The sequence below is a fragment of the Panthera leo genome, chromosome B2, assembly GCF_018350215.1.
Source record: "Panthera leo isolate Ple1 chromosome B2, P.leo_Ple1_pat1.1, whole genome shotgun sequence".
Taxonomy (NCBI): Eukaryota; Metazoa; Chordata; class Mammalia; order Carnivora; family Felidae; genus Panthera; species Panthera leo.
This window is the reverse complement of record NC_056683.1, coordinates 107,453,639-107,469,003: the sequence shown is the minus strand read 5'-3', so window position 1 is coordinate 107,469,003 and position 15,365 is coordinate 107,453,639. Positions and strand designations below refer to the sequence as shown.

At 36.1% G+C, this 15,365-nt stretch overlaps 1 non-coding gene across 1 annotated transcript; it reads left to right on the top strand.

Moving 5' to 3' along the window:
• Positions 1 to 267: 267 nt before the first annotated feature.
• LOC122220852 lies at positions 268 to 399 on the top strand. Its single transcript, XR_006203019.1, has one exon. It is a non-coding gene; the product is annotated as a small nucleolar RNA SNORA72 (small nucleolar RNA).
• The last annotated feature ends 14,966 nt before the right edge of the window (positions 400 to 15,365 follow it).

Genomic DNA, 15,365 nt, shown 5'->3' with positions numbered 1-15,365 from the left:
CTGCCTTTTCAATTTGGAGCTTCAGACTTCTTGTCTGTAAAGTACAGTTCCTAACCACTCACCTCACTTGTATTTTGTGACAAATACATAGGAAAATATTTGTGAAAGTCTATTATAATTAAAATTTATGATACAAAACAAATCATTTTATAATATGCTATTCTTTCAAATGAGTTTAATCTTTTAGAACTTTTTCTTAGAAATGCCTACAAACAACATATCATATTATGCTTTCAACTTATGAATTTTTAATTAATTGATAAAATACTGCAAATATTCTTGCTGTTCTGATTTTGTAACCATCAGGACAAGATCAACATTTGCTATATTAAGACCATGCATGTGTCTCCAGACCTCGTTCTTTTCCTAGGTCTGGTTTTATAAGTGCTGGAGATAAAACCAAGTCTGATTTATACGATGCATTTTTTTGATAGAGTGAGAGAGACAGCGTAAGCAGAGGAAAGAGGGGGAGAGGAGAAAGCGGGGGGAGAGAATGCTAAGCATTATGAGCATGGTGCTCAAACCCATGACCCTGGGATCATGACCTGAGCCGAAATCAAGAGTCTGATGCTCAACCGACTGAGCCACCCAGGGGCTTTTATATGATGCATCTTACATGGGAAGTGTCTTTGGCTCTAAGTATCTTTGATCAACCTCAAGAACACAGTTAGTGTAATAATTTTTGAAGATAACCATGGTTAGTTTGATGATTACCAGTTTTCATTTACTGAATTGTAAAATGATTGTGTTTTATTTTCTAAGTGATTTTAAATATCATGAGAAGCATGCCAGAACAGACTGATGAAGAGTAAGTTGTGCAAAATTTTTCTCCAATAAAACGGGCCAGGGGTGCCTGGGTGGCTCAGGTGGTTAATTAAGTGTCAGACTCTTGGTTTTGGCTCAGGTCATGATCTGACAGTCATGAGATCGAGTCCCACATGCGACTCTGCTGGGCATGGAACCTAGTTGAGATTCTCTCTCTTTCTCTTCCTCTGCCCCTCTCCCACTTGCATGCTCGAGCTTTTCTCTCTCTCACTCTCTCTCTAAAAGCAAACAAACAAACAAAAACCTGGCCAGAGAACTTTTAAAAACACTGTATTCATTTTAGTTATTCTCTTTACGTCTTTTGTTTCAACACACTTTTCTGAAGATAGGCTTAGAGAGGATGAGCCAGCTAGATGTGGTGGCAAGACTTTCATATAGTAAGAACTATACATACAAGTTTCCATGTTCCTGTTTTCGTAAAGGGAGGGCACTAAGTTCCTTTCCTGTAGTAGGCTTTTAAGAGGATTAATTTTCATAATTCCAGTCTCAGGACATTGTTAACATTTGATATCTTATAATGTTTCAGAGGAAGCAAGGTTCAATACCCAAAATTTAACCAGAATTACAATATATAGTCCAGTTTAAATCTACCAAATATGAGTAGCAAAGAGGATTAAACGAAGTATGTTTCTCCCACCCAAACTTTTGTCAAAGGCTGAGAAAAGTTCTACTGAACTCTGATGAAGAAGGATCTTTCCTAAAGGTGTGCAGAGGTTGGGGTAGAAAAATGTACTTGGACAACTTCAGAATAATCCCAGGTCTTCAATAAATTGCCCATAGTGTGTTTTATATACTTTTTGTCCTAAAAGATACACAATGAAGTATGTTCGGTGTTGACAATTTTGGGAAACTGCATACTACACCTCTCAAGTATGTAGCATAAAATCCTTTTCCCACATCAGTTAATATGCTTTGGAAAATTCAGCAGAATGAATCTGGGAAAAATACTGATTTAGATACATCTTGATTTACAGACGTGAAGGGGGCTAGTTGCGTGTATACTGCACAGCCTGTTCTGGGCTCTAAGCAAGGCTGCAGGAATGTCAGAAATCACAACATCTTTTTGACTTTCGCATCAATCAATCCACATAGGCAGCCTTCAATATGCTATCCAAGTATTTAATGAACCTGGAGTCAGAAAACTCTCTTAACAGCTATATAACAAGCATGGGTGGGTCAAATCCCCACTTTCACAGGTGAGGGAACTGGCTTGTTTCAAGCTAACATTAGTAATTTTAGTTTGCGTCTGAAGTTAATCTAAGGTTGTGGCTATAATTTGGAAGTGTAGCTGTAACAAACCAGAGTTTTCTTGTTAGTTGCTCAGTTATCCAATGTTTAGAATTTCTTTTTTTGATACAGGAAATTGGTTGTATTTTAGATCTTGATTGCTACTTCATTACAATTGACAATTTATGATTAAAGACATTTTCTGGTTTAGAAAAAATCTTGTATGTATTACAAAACAAGCAGATTTGGTTATGAGCATTTTCCATTATAGAAGATACCAAATACATCCAAGAGAGCTTGAAGGCAGGAATGACATTCAAGAAATCAGGATTTCACATCCAACTCATTAAAAAAAAACTTATGACACAATTTTTGATTTCTCTGAGCCTCATTTTGCTTATCTTTCAACTGCAATGATTGAGGAATATAATATGATGTTCTTTCTAAAACTAAATTTGCCGACTATTTCCTTATAATTTTCCTAGAGTGTCCCTATAAGTATTGACTCATTTAAGTGGTTAGTTATAAAATATTACTATCATTTCTGGATTTTATATTCCTAACTCACAATAGGCCTTTACATAGGCACATACTTTGAAATAGGTCCTTTCCTTATGCAGAAACAGTCCACAGCTCTTTTGTTATTATAGCTATGCAGTGGTGATTACTTTGCTTTTAGTGGCTGGGGTATATAGAAGGGATATGAAAGTTGACAGAAAATTATATGAAAAGCCACCTACTCCAGATAAAAAATGAAACATCTCTGAAGGTATAAGGCAATGAAACACAAAATCTGGTTTATTTAGCTATACCTTGGTGTTTTACCCTTAAGAACATACCAATTCCATGAAGATCTACAGAATGTTTGAAAATACTTCCTTTTTGTTTTTCCTTCTTTCTTTTAATACCTAACTCCAAGTCCTCCTGTTTGTAAGAGTTTCTTCCTCACCCCTAACTGATCCTCCGACCTGCCTCTTCCTCTGTATAGTTCTGCCCCCTAGACATACAGCTCTACAATCCACACTTCCTAGCCCATCTCAAGACATATGCTTCTAATTCAAGCAAAAGGAAAACTAAAACAAACAAAAATACAACTTTCAACAGAAATAAGAATCATTTTACATGCAAGTGAGTGTGGTAACTTCCTGGCTCCTACAAGGTCAGGTACAGATGTGAAAATCCCACCTGAGTGACTCCTTAGATGATATGAGCCCTTCCTAGAACTTATTTATTACACAGTAAAGAAGAGTAGGATGTTCTTTCTGTAAGCCTCTACCACTGACAGTGTAGCATTTTTAGATTAAGCCATGGGAAATCTAGCATGATTTACAAATACAACAGCCCAAGAATAACAGCCTTTCTGCCATCCGTGATTGGCACTGCTATTATAGACTCTATTATAATCTTATCTCGATGTCCAACAAAGCTATTCATTCAGCAACTAAGCTCACGTCAAAGACAACACAGAGGCTCCTTATTTGCAGAAAAATGTTTTTCAAAAACACAGTCTCATTGCTCAGACAGAACCAAGTGTGTACATGACATGGTGCAAGGTGCTTATGATAGAAGGTGGCAGGCAGGAAATGAAGTTGAAACAGAAATACCAACTGAGAAGGTGTTTAATCTTTGAGGTGTGAGGTATTACATTCTAGCACTCTCTGATATCAGGCATGAAGGGAAAAAGTAGCTAAAACATATGGGGGAAAATACACTTAAGTCCCTTTGATGTCTGTGTCGGCAAAGCACTTCAGCTTTCACATCCAGTCTTTAATAAAACAGCTGAAGTTCCTGGTTTGTAAATAAAGGAAGCTAAGAGATTGCTGAGTAGAGTCTGTTGTACACATAAAAATGAAACCTCACTTCAACCTGAAGTGAGGTTTATGCCTGAAACTACTCATCTCAATATTCATGCACACATACACGTATACACACCTCTTAGAACTATCTTATACCTCCATTCCTGCTTTTCATAGGCCTGTAATTTTAAATTAATTTTCATCATGGGAAACTAATGAATTCCTACAAATGCATATATTCAAAATTTTGAGGAAAGTTGGATACCCCTCTTTTCCCACAAGGCAGAAACTGAAGGCCAAAAGCACTGTGGTGATAAGGCCAAATCCAGGTGACTCTCCACATGGAATGATCAATAAAACATGTAACTGACTTTTCAGCAGGAGTAAGGGGCAGATACAATAGCAGCAAACAAAAAGGAGATTTTGCCAGTGATGCAGAGCCTCCAAATCCATAAAAGCAGCAAAGACCTCTTAGAGACTAAACATGAGGCAGATAAATTTTAACACCAAGAGAATCCAAACCACACCCACACTGGTCTTCCCAGTGGATTATGCTGATGATCCATATAGCACAGATTTGCAGAGAGCAATTCCTTCTCCAACTCCACCCTCACCAATGATGCACGTGTGAGTTTCCACACTTCTCTGGACCTACTACTGACACCATCTCCTACCAAGAGCTAATGGGTGAAACTTAGAAAGCATGCAAAGAAATTTGTGCTCCTTAAGCAGGTCTATTCCATTCACCCAAGACAGTTGCATAGAATTCCAGAAACTAAGAATCGGCACTGAAATCTGAGATGGTCTGAATACACTTCTACCCAAAAAAGAATCCTCTCAATTGCCCTTCAGTCTGTGGTGATGTCTCTGCTTTAGTATCTTCCAGATGCATGCATTCTCAACAGACATACAGATATGATGATGGTTCAAATTTGGGCCACTATAAATTTTAATGAAATCTATCTCATCTTGAGTTGTGATCTGGTCCCCTGTGGTTTTTACCAACAGATTCTGCCAGGTCCTTGGAAGAGAGAAATAAGAGGTATTTTGTAAGAGATCATTGGTTGATTATTTTAGCTTTTTGTTCTAGAAACTTTTTAACATTGACATTGAGTTTATCAACACCCAATCTTTAAAACTTTTACAATTTTAGAAAAATGTCAGTCTCTTCATGTGGTGCCTCCAAGTTAATCATGATTTTTTTAAATACTACTGATGGAAATTCTCCAACTGTGTTATAAACTCCTTCAATAAATGATAGGGTAATTTATTAAACTTAAAATGATTTCGTTTAAATGAGATTAGTGTCAGGGGCGCCTGGATGGCTCAGTCGGTTAAGCGTCCGACTTCGACTCTGGTCACGATCTCACGGTCGGTGAGTTCGAGCCCCGCATCGGGCTCTGGGCTGATGGCTCGGAGCCTGGAGCCTGCTTCTGATTCTGTGTCTCCCTCTCTCTCTGCCCCTCCCCCGTTCATGCTGTCTCAAAAATAAATAAACGTTAAAAAAAATAAATAAATGAGATCAGTGTCTTTTATTGTTTCATAATGTATTTCAGACTTTACTTTTCCAATTGGAAAACTGATTTTATTGATCTTGAATATGGAAGAAAAATAGCTGAGTAGAGCTCTTAGTAGTACATCATCTAGGAAACCATGGGCTGATCTCGTCCTTGTCCAGCTCACTCCCTGTCCTCAATAACACTCTGTCACAATTCTCTACTATTCTAGCCTTTTACCTGCGCTCATATTCTTCCAGACCTTAGCCACTTATTTACACACATGTGGCATTCTATATTTTGGGAACTTTACCATCTGGATTCATAACAGCATAGTCTGTGAAGTGCATTGATTTTTTTGTTGGTATCCCCTTTATTTTTTTCCCTAGGAATAATAAGCGATATTACCATCATATTTTCACATTTTTCACTTCAAAAGTACATCAGTTTATGATGTGCATGTCTCTTTTTTTCCCCCATTTTTGGAACCCAGCTTCTGTCAAATCTAGAGGTATGTTTGACAGGGACTCATACTTCTTCATTTCTCTTTTATGCATCCTACAACATTTTCACCCAAGATTCCAATCATTTACAGAATTCAACTCCAAAACTGCTTGATTCCATCCAAGCAATAAAGTCTTGGCAGGGCTCTGTGCTGTGACTACCTCTCTCAGATTTAGAATTCAGATGTGACAGGGTTTCATGAATACACATATTAACACATGTAACTGGATTAAGAAGTGAAGTCAGATTTTCCTTACAGATAGTAAATCTGATTTGGCTGATTGGTTTGACATGAGGACTGACTTTAACAAATGAGTAAAATAAACATCTTCCATATATTAGCTAATTCTATAGTTCTGAGATTGTAACAATATATTGAAAGTGTGTGAAAAGAAAGCATTTTATCAAGACTACTTATTAAATGTGTATCAAAATTAATAATAATAGCTATTGAATACATCTCAGTAAAAAATAGCCTTTTTGGTATACTTCGTATAAATTAAGAAATAAAATGACTCTAATGACAGGGTGCTAAATCTTTTTGCAAGTTACAACCAAAATTGATGAGAACCTAATTGAATTGTCAGCTTATAGATTAATAAAAATATTTTTGATGATAGATCACTGTATGAATTTTTGGCACAAAACTTGGAAGGAGTTCAAAGAATTGTTATTGCTACCCCAGAACTCTTTCCATTTTTATCTTCTTATTTATGATAATAAGTTTTTTCAGGGCTTACATATATGGAGAATATAAAAATATAAAAATAATTTATGTTGAACTTTGCCTCAATCAAATAATAACTAATATTCATTCAGGAGCAAATAAGCTATTCTTATTAAGAGATTATTTTCAGTAATATTTTATTTTTTATATTTAATAATTATTTACAAAAATCTATAATATTATGTTGTTTTGTTCAATTGGGTAGTAATAATTTTCACGAACTCAATCCAAAAGATATTTGTTAACACTTAGAACTTTATGGCCAGAAAAATAAACATAATTAAAAATTTATATAATTATTTTTGCTGTAGATAAATATGATAGGTGGCCAATAAAAGACTTTAAGCAGCATAAAATTATATTGTATTAGAGTAAAATTCACTGTAAAAATATAATGGAAATATGAGTTCAAAGAAGAAAGCAAAATCTCAATTAAGCGATACTGCTATCCCAAAACATTTGCCAACTATTAAATAAGAGCTTGTGTATTTTTAAATAAGTGTTTCTTGAATCATATATTAAAAAATTGGAAGGGAAAATAAAGGTTGGCTATTACACTCGTCTTCATACTTATTTGGTGGCATTATCTGAAATAATTCTGAATAATTTTGTATTCCCTCAAATATTAAAGTGACTTCTACATTTTCCATCTTAAGTTGAAATGGTTACCAAAGACGTTAATTTCTGTCACAATATAAATAATAACACTTAAAACTTTCAAAAACAGTTACATTCACTTTTTAAAATATAGCCAGAGGGAATCCAAACACTATGGCAGTTTGATACGAGCATCATCCGTGTTGTCCATGTCACTGGTAAGCTTCTGCAGTATCACCTCTCCTGTTATGCTTTTCTCAATGGTTCCACTGGGCTTCTCCTATCACCTCTGTCCTTTCAAATGCTGGTGGTAACTATGCATTTGCATTTACTTTGTGCTTATATACATTATCTACTTGCTACATATCCAGCACATAGTAGGTGCTCGGTAAATGTTAGTTATTACGGTCATAATACTATCTTCCTTGATAAATAATTCAAGTACACATTATTATCAGTTTCACACATTGTTTTATACATATCAAATTTTAAGTATTTTTCCATTTTTTCAAGAGTACTGGGCAATTTGTTAGTTTTACATTTTCATTTAGACATTTTCTTTTCCTTTTCAGATTGCTACTTAAAATATATATTCAGAATCAGGATATTATCTCAATGACCATGACTTTAATACACTCTAAAATTTTCATTTTATGATTAAAACATTATCACAGAGTGATTTTTCACCTAGTTGAACTAGATAAGTACTCATTGACCAAGTTAGCCCTGGAAACTGGATAGAATTTAAGACACACTCTCTACTCTCTGGAAAATGAAAACACCATCAATGCTATTCCACACTCTGGTTGTACATTCAACCTGCCAGCCAACATATACCATTGCTTTTCCACTATCAAAGTTTATAACACTTATATTGTTTTATATAACTATTATTCTCATGTTTTATGCCTAAGTTTTAATTCTAAAGATTGAAAACCATTAATATTATTATTATGTAAATATTATTCACTATAGGACCCAGTATAGCAATTGGACAAATAACAGAAGACAAGTAATTTTATTTTGAAAGCTGTTTTCTTGAAGTATATCAAAGGCTTGTGTTCAAATGAGTTATTTATTTTAAACTCTCAGTTATTCAATTTGTTTCATTTATCTAGGGCAGATTTCTTGTTAGCTTGTTTGTTTGTTTTCTCTTGAAAGTTTAACATTTTCCTCCAACTCTCACATTTATTTTCTTGTTCACAAAAGAAATGTTTGCCTCCTTGGCCAAATAACTAAGTCATCCAGCTTCTTAATCAATAAAATATGTTGAATAGAATAATTGTTTTGAAAACAATCTTCTTAGAAAACCTGCTGCTATCTCTTCTAAAGTTGATGCACGTTTTTCATTTTGACATTTCTTTTAATAGCATTCCAAGTTTAATGTCCTATTTTTTTTTTTTTTTATTTCTGTGCTGTCCTCTTGCTTAGTTTCCACTTACATTTTGGTGGAGTACATTCTTAAATATATGTTTTTAAATAAACTCCTCCCAAATTTGAATATTTATCCTTTGGCCTTCACACGTGATTGAGAGATTAGCTGGGGTAAAATTTCTAGGTTCAAAATAATTTTGCTCAGATTTTCAAAGCTCTATATTATTTCTTGTTTTCATTTTACTCAAATATACGTGCATCACTGATTTCCCACTTATATTTATGTATCAAATAGTAAGCTTATAATATAGGCATCAAACACTGGCTGCCCCAGCATGTTTATAGTTCTGCTATTCCAAGAGGCTTTCTCTATGAACCTAAAGACTGGCTGCTTAAAATAGTGCTTATTCTTAGACATGAAAGCCTTGAATAATTACACTATGGATATTAATCATGGTAGCCCTAATATTCAAGGGGTAATAATTCAGGAACTTAATTTGATGCTCTTGCACAATGGCCTGCAGGTGGGAAGGTAAATAAGCCAACCTCTGGAGGTGTAGATAAAAATATAGATAGCCACAGATGAAATGGAGCCAATATGATAATTGAAGTTATCTTCCTCATCCAGCAAAAATGTTTACATGCCCTAATTTTACCACTTTTCCTCTCTTGACTGAAAATTTTCTTAATTCAGGAATGAAGATAGTGGGTAGTAAATAGAAAACATAGGATCAGAAATCTCATTATCTGTGCTCTAGGCATTTCTGTTACTAATTAGCTATAAGCCTCTAAGAAAGCCATAGCCTCCTTGAATCATAACACAATGATACTTGAGGTCCTATCGATCCTAAAATTCTATAATATTATGAAAATAAATGTCCACAAAATGTCTTTCTGTTCCTGGATATGTACAACACAATCAAGCATTAAGCATATAGGAATCACATATCAACATATATAACACATTTATATACTCATTTTATTAAACAGGCACTGTATTTAGTGCTAACACCTATCTTTCTCCTCTCCAGGATGCTGTGACTGGTCTCTACATGATTTTCTTATCCCACACAACCTATTGATGAGTTTTAAAGCACACAGAAGCAGAGGAATGCTTGAATTATAGTACTATAATATGTTTAATCAACAATATGAAACTAAAACAGTTTTCTTTTTTTTTTTGTAACGAAACCTCCCTTTCCATATACGGTTTTGTTTTTTTCTTCCTAACTCATTCTTACATCAGTCAGCTCAGTAAACCCACCTTTAACATCCTATTGGTTCAGTGTCTACGGTCTTAGAGATCTCTTCCTATGTTCAGTGTTTTGGCTACTGTCTAATGCTGTTGTCACATATGTCATCTTTGTTACTTTAGATCCAACCACTTCTCTTTTTCATAAAATTGCAAAGTGACCTTCACATTCTTTTCAATAAAAAAATGCCTTAATCTATGTAATTGGGCAAATATGTGTTACATATACACAATTGGGGAAAAATTACCATTCCTCTAATTTTCCATGTAATCTAGTTTTATATCTTACAATAACTAAGATTATTGAGTATATATTTATTGGTTATTTAATAAGAACACTTCTATACCACATGGTTTGTTTAACTTATTTAAATTTTTTTAATGTTTATTTATTTTTGAGGGAGAGAGACAGAGCATGAAATGGGGGGGGGGGGGCAGTCAAAGAGAGGGAGACACAGAATCTGAAGCAGGCTCCAGGCTCCAAGCTGTCAGCACAGAGCCCGATGCGGGGCTCGAACTCACAAACCCGAAGTTGGATGCTTAACCAACTGAGCCACCAAGGGGCCCCTATTTACCTTATTTAAATACATTACTTCATTTGGGTCTTTGAATTAATCTGGGGCATAAAAAGAGAAATGTAATCCATGTTTTACAGATTGGGAAAATGAGGCAAGAAGATGCTGAAGAATGAGCTACAGTTGTATTCCAGGATGCTGAAGCCAATCCCATTAATATTTGCTGCATCCTTCCACTAATAAGATTTGAATTATATTTTTATTTTTTTCATATTTGTTCTAATGTCAGCTCAACTTCAGTACCTATTTTCTATAAATCTTTTTTATCCCAAATTTCTTTCATTCATTAACCATATATTAATCAGCCTTCCAACATAAGTCAGATTCTGTGCTAGATACCAGGGCTACTACAGTAGACAAACTCAGACATGGCTCCTGCTCTCAGGAAGCATGGACCACTAAAGGCAAGACATTAATCCAATAATTCTGGAAACAAATGGATGTTATAACTGGCAAATGCTACAAAGTGAAAGCAACCAGTGTCCTCAGATCCTGTACTTGGGAGATGTGACCTAGTCAGAGGGGTCAGGGAAGGCGACCCTGAAAAAGTGGCATTTGAGCTTTGGTTGAACAATGAAGCAAGAGTTTTACCAGAAAAGAGGAGAAAGAGAAATCAACATATTCAAAGACCTTAACAATAGGAAGCATGACAACTGGGGAGTAAGGAAAGTAGCCCAGTGTGAATAGAAGCAAAAGAATCAGAGAGAACATAATTTAAGATGACACATGAGAAGAAATGGAGGCCAGGCTCTACAGGGTTTTAAAGCTAAGGTTAGTGAGTTTTGTCTTTATCCAAAAAACAACGGGATTGTATAATTTAATTTATATGAAATTTACAGAAGAAGAAAATCCACAGAGACAGAAGGCACATCAGTGGTTGTCAGGGCTGGAAGAAGAGTGGGAATGGAGTGTGACTGCTAATGGATATAAGGTTTCTTTTTGAGAAGATAAAAATATTCTAAAATTAGGGATAATTCACAACTCTATGAATATACTAAAAACTATTGAATTGCAACTTTAAAAGAATGAATTTTATGGCATGTAAGTTATATCTTGATAAAGTTATTATTAAAAAATAACAATAGAAAAGTATAAAAGATTTTAAGATGAGAGCTCTCTTACTAGGATTAGAGTTTTAAAAGGATCATGCTGGCTTCAGCGGTGAAAAAGATTTGAGAGTGGAAAAAGAAGGGTACTATAATAACCTAAGTGAGGGAAATTTAGAAAGCGAAACCAATAGGACTTAATGATAGATTGAGCAGAAAAAAAACAAATAAAAAGATGTCCTTTTCTAGCTTGAACAGGGAATGGATGTTTGTATCATTCACTGACATTGTGGTAATGGAGGATGATCAGATTGGAGGGGGTGGGGGGGCTGCAGTGGATATTGAATTCAGTCTTTTCTTATGTTGAGTAGGGGGTTCCCTGGAAAGATGTTAAATAAAAATTAGGATATATAGGTCTGAAACTCAGAGTAGATTTCTCAGTCAAGAGAAAACGTACAAGTCTTCTACATATAAATTAAAATAATAGGCATGGATAGACAAAAACAGCCTTGAGAGAGAATACAAGGTGAGAAGAGACCAGGATTGACCCTTGAGGAACTGGCCTCAAGTTGCTGGCGATGTAAACAGCAAAAGTGGAAAAAGAAAAATAAACAGAAGCCAGAGAAATGGGAGAACTAGGAGCATGTTCTGTCAAAGAGGACAAGGGGAGCATTTCAAAAACCGCTATGGCAGCTCTCATATTAAAGTATTACATTGTTTCTTACCTCGTTCTTCCGCTAGATTATGAGTTTTTGAAGGCAGGCATATTTTCCTCTTACATTTACTTCACTTAGTACTTGGCCCACATGAAGCAATCAATCAATATGTGTGGTTTGCAACTGAATGTTTAAATTTGTTTTTGGTGAAAAAACGGTTACATTGGTAAACCAATTTTTTAAAACATGCCTTTGGGACAAAGAAAAAGAGCCCATAATTCTATACTAGAAAAACTTTAATGCAACAGACAAAAGGAAATGTCATTTTTCCTAAGTAAACAGAGAGATACATCTAACTCCATAGTACAGTGCAAGTGCATGGCGTAAACAGAGGTAAATGAAAATGACTAGCAGCAGCAACAGTCTAGCAGCAATTGTGGTAAAGGCAGAAATGCACAATAAAATCGAGCCTTGCTTAAATTGAAAAAGGAGCCAAGATATTTTCAGAGTTAGATCTTTTAGGAAAAAGCCAAGCCAATGAACAGGAACAAAAATTAAGGAGGCTGAGGAAGAGACGAATTTATGAACCATGGCTACAATTTGGCTCCCACTTACCCAGGATTCAAAAGATGTCACCAATTCCTACTCAGCAGGATTGTTAATAAACAAGCCTACCTGTATAAAAAGTATGTAAAAATCAACAGTATATTCATAATTATACATATATACACATAAGGAGTTTAACTACTTAGTTACTTCATAAACTATTTGCATTATTCTTTTAATTTGATTCTTTTGCTTCTACATTCTAGCAGCTTGTTGAAAGCCTACTGACCATAACCTTGATGTTTAAGCAGAGACTTCATTAGACCAGATGCACTCAACTGCAAGACATCTTCACAGCTGCCCTGAAGAAGTCTGGGTATGGCAGAGTAACTGAGTCTCACCCAGTGCCAGCTAATACTACTCTGAGCTGGACTGAAAATTTCACCCTAACCAAACTTGCTTGAGGAGCCCTGGTCAGCTAGAGCTTTGTAAATTAAAGAAAATCTACGAACTGCATTTAGAAAGTTCATCACATCCTTCTTCCTCATTCTAACCTTGTCTCAAAAGTTTCACAAATGACACATCACAAAAAGGAGTTAGACATCTCCCATAAGTCTCATCTTGTTATCTTCTCTTGCTCGTAAGTCTTACCATTTCATATATTTCTTTGCTATACCTCTTTTCTTCTGGAGATCTGTAACATATACTTTCTCCTAGTAGCTTTATTTTTAAGCCTTTTTGAAAAGCACTAACTTATTCTCTTAAACTTCTTATGGTAAAAATTAGTCAATAATGCTCCCATTTATATGCTCTCATCACCTTTTCCATTGGTAACCACATTGCCTAATAATATGTTCTAGACCTGTTATCCTGAAGCAGTAAGACTTTTTTTTAATATAAAATCTTTCTGTCTCATAATTTTCTTTCTTCACCCATGCTGAGGATGCTTTATTTCTAATACTGCCAGCCAGAGGCACAGATACTGAACAATTTCAATTCCTTCTCCTGTCTTTGTCCAAATTTATTTAGATGGCTATTTCTTCTTATTTTTCTGAATGCAGAAATATAAAAGTAAAGGTACTGCCTTTCAGTTTGTTTTTCATTTATGTGGAACAACTAGGCACTTAACCCTTAAAAGCAAGCATTCTTTTTTTTTTTGAGAGAGAGAGAGAGAGAGAGAGAGAGCAAGTGTGAGCCAGAGAGAGAAGGAGAGAAAGAATCCCAAGCAGACTGTCAGCATGGAGCCTGATTCAGGGCTAAAACTCATGAACCAAGAGATCATGACCTGAGCTGAAATCAAGAGTCAGAGGCCTAACTGGCTGAGCCACCCAGGTGTCCCCCAAAAGCAAGCATCCTTACGTTTTGGTGCAAATAAGTTTTCTTGGCTATCAGGACCATCACTGTGCCTTGAAAACTGATTTTGCCATAGGTTCTGATCCGTCTTTCCTTCACTGGCCAGAGGCTCAACTGGTAGTCACACATGGGAACCATTCATTTCAGCCACTGTGGGTCAGAGCAGCTATTGGGGCTGCTTCCCTCCACTGCCTCCAATGGAAAAGTCACCACGAGAGGGATTACAAATCACTACATCCACAACATGTTCCACAAAACAGGCTAATCAGCATGTAGTTTGGGGAAGTTATCTACTCCACAGAAATTCAAATAAGTAAATCTAAGACTCTGAGAAGTGCTGCAATAAAGAATGATATTTCACTTTGTTTAACCTTGGATTTCCTACTCTTATTAATTTGAGAACATCTGTTGTGTTGTGCACCTGTGTAAAAACTATTAGCATTTGGCGAATCAAGGTTTAACAAACAGTCCTCTGGAAACCTTTAGATTAAGAAGCAAGGCCAATTCTTATTCAGCTAAGGTTAATAGCCTTTAGAACACTAGACAAATCTTTCTAGGACAAGATTTTCTCATGTGCTTTTTGTCCTTAGACTTCTATAAGAAGCTCTATTTATTACATAAGCCTATTTTTTTAAGGTGCTCCCTAGAGGGAGAAACTGCCACCGTCCTACCCGAAATCTGAGGATCTGATGTGAGCAGATTGGTGTTCAAATCCCCGCTCTGTTATTTAGTAGCTGGCTTCGATTTTCTCCTTGGTAGAATTGAGAATAGGTCTCCCCTAATATCAGCACAGCCCAGGGCAAAAGGACAAATGAGGGCCAACACACCAACATACTATTTGTCTAAATACCTGAAAGTTATCAAGTAACCTATGCCCCCTACTAGCCTATTTTCCACTCAGCCTCCTCTTCCCCCTCCTCAAGTCTAGTCCTCTGGTGATCACAAACCAGAGTCCACTGAGCCACCTTGCTCTCCCTGGGGCCAGCCCCTGCCCCCTGCAAGCCTGGGTAGGAGCTCTGGTCTGCTGGAACTGGGCAGGGAAGAAGCTTCTCATGCCTCCTGGATGGTGACTGGAGTGCCAGAGGGATTTCTTTCTGAGTCATGATTTACAGACAAACTCTAAGCACCTAACAAAAGTAGATCATCCAAGCACAGAGTATGAGGTAGGGAGGAAAAGAATGCAACTAACTAGAGATCTTGGTTAGCCCAGACACCCACTTTGGTGATTTGGGCAGCCGGATGGAAGCAAGAACACTGTTTCTTTTCCTAGTTTCCCAAGGCAGAATATGTGATATGCACACACACACACACACACACACACGCACGCACACACACCACACACACACACACACACACACACACAGACTCTCAGCCCAGATCCTCTGGCCTGG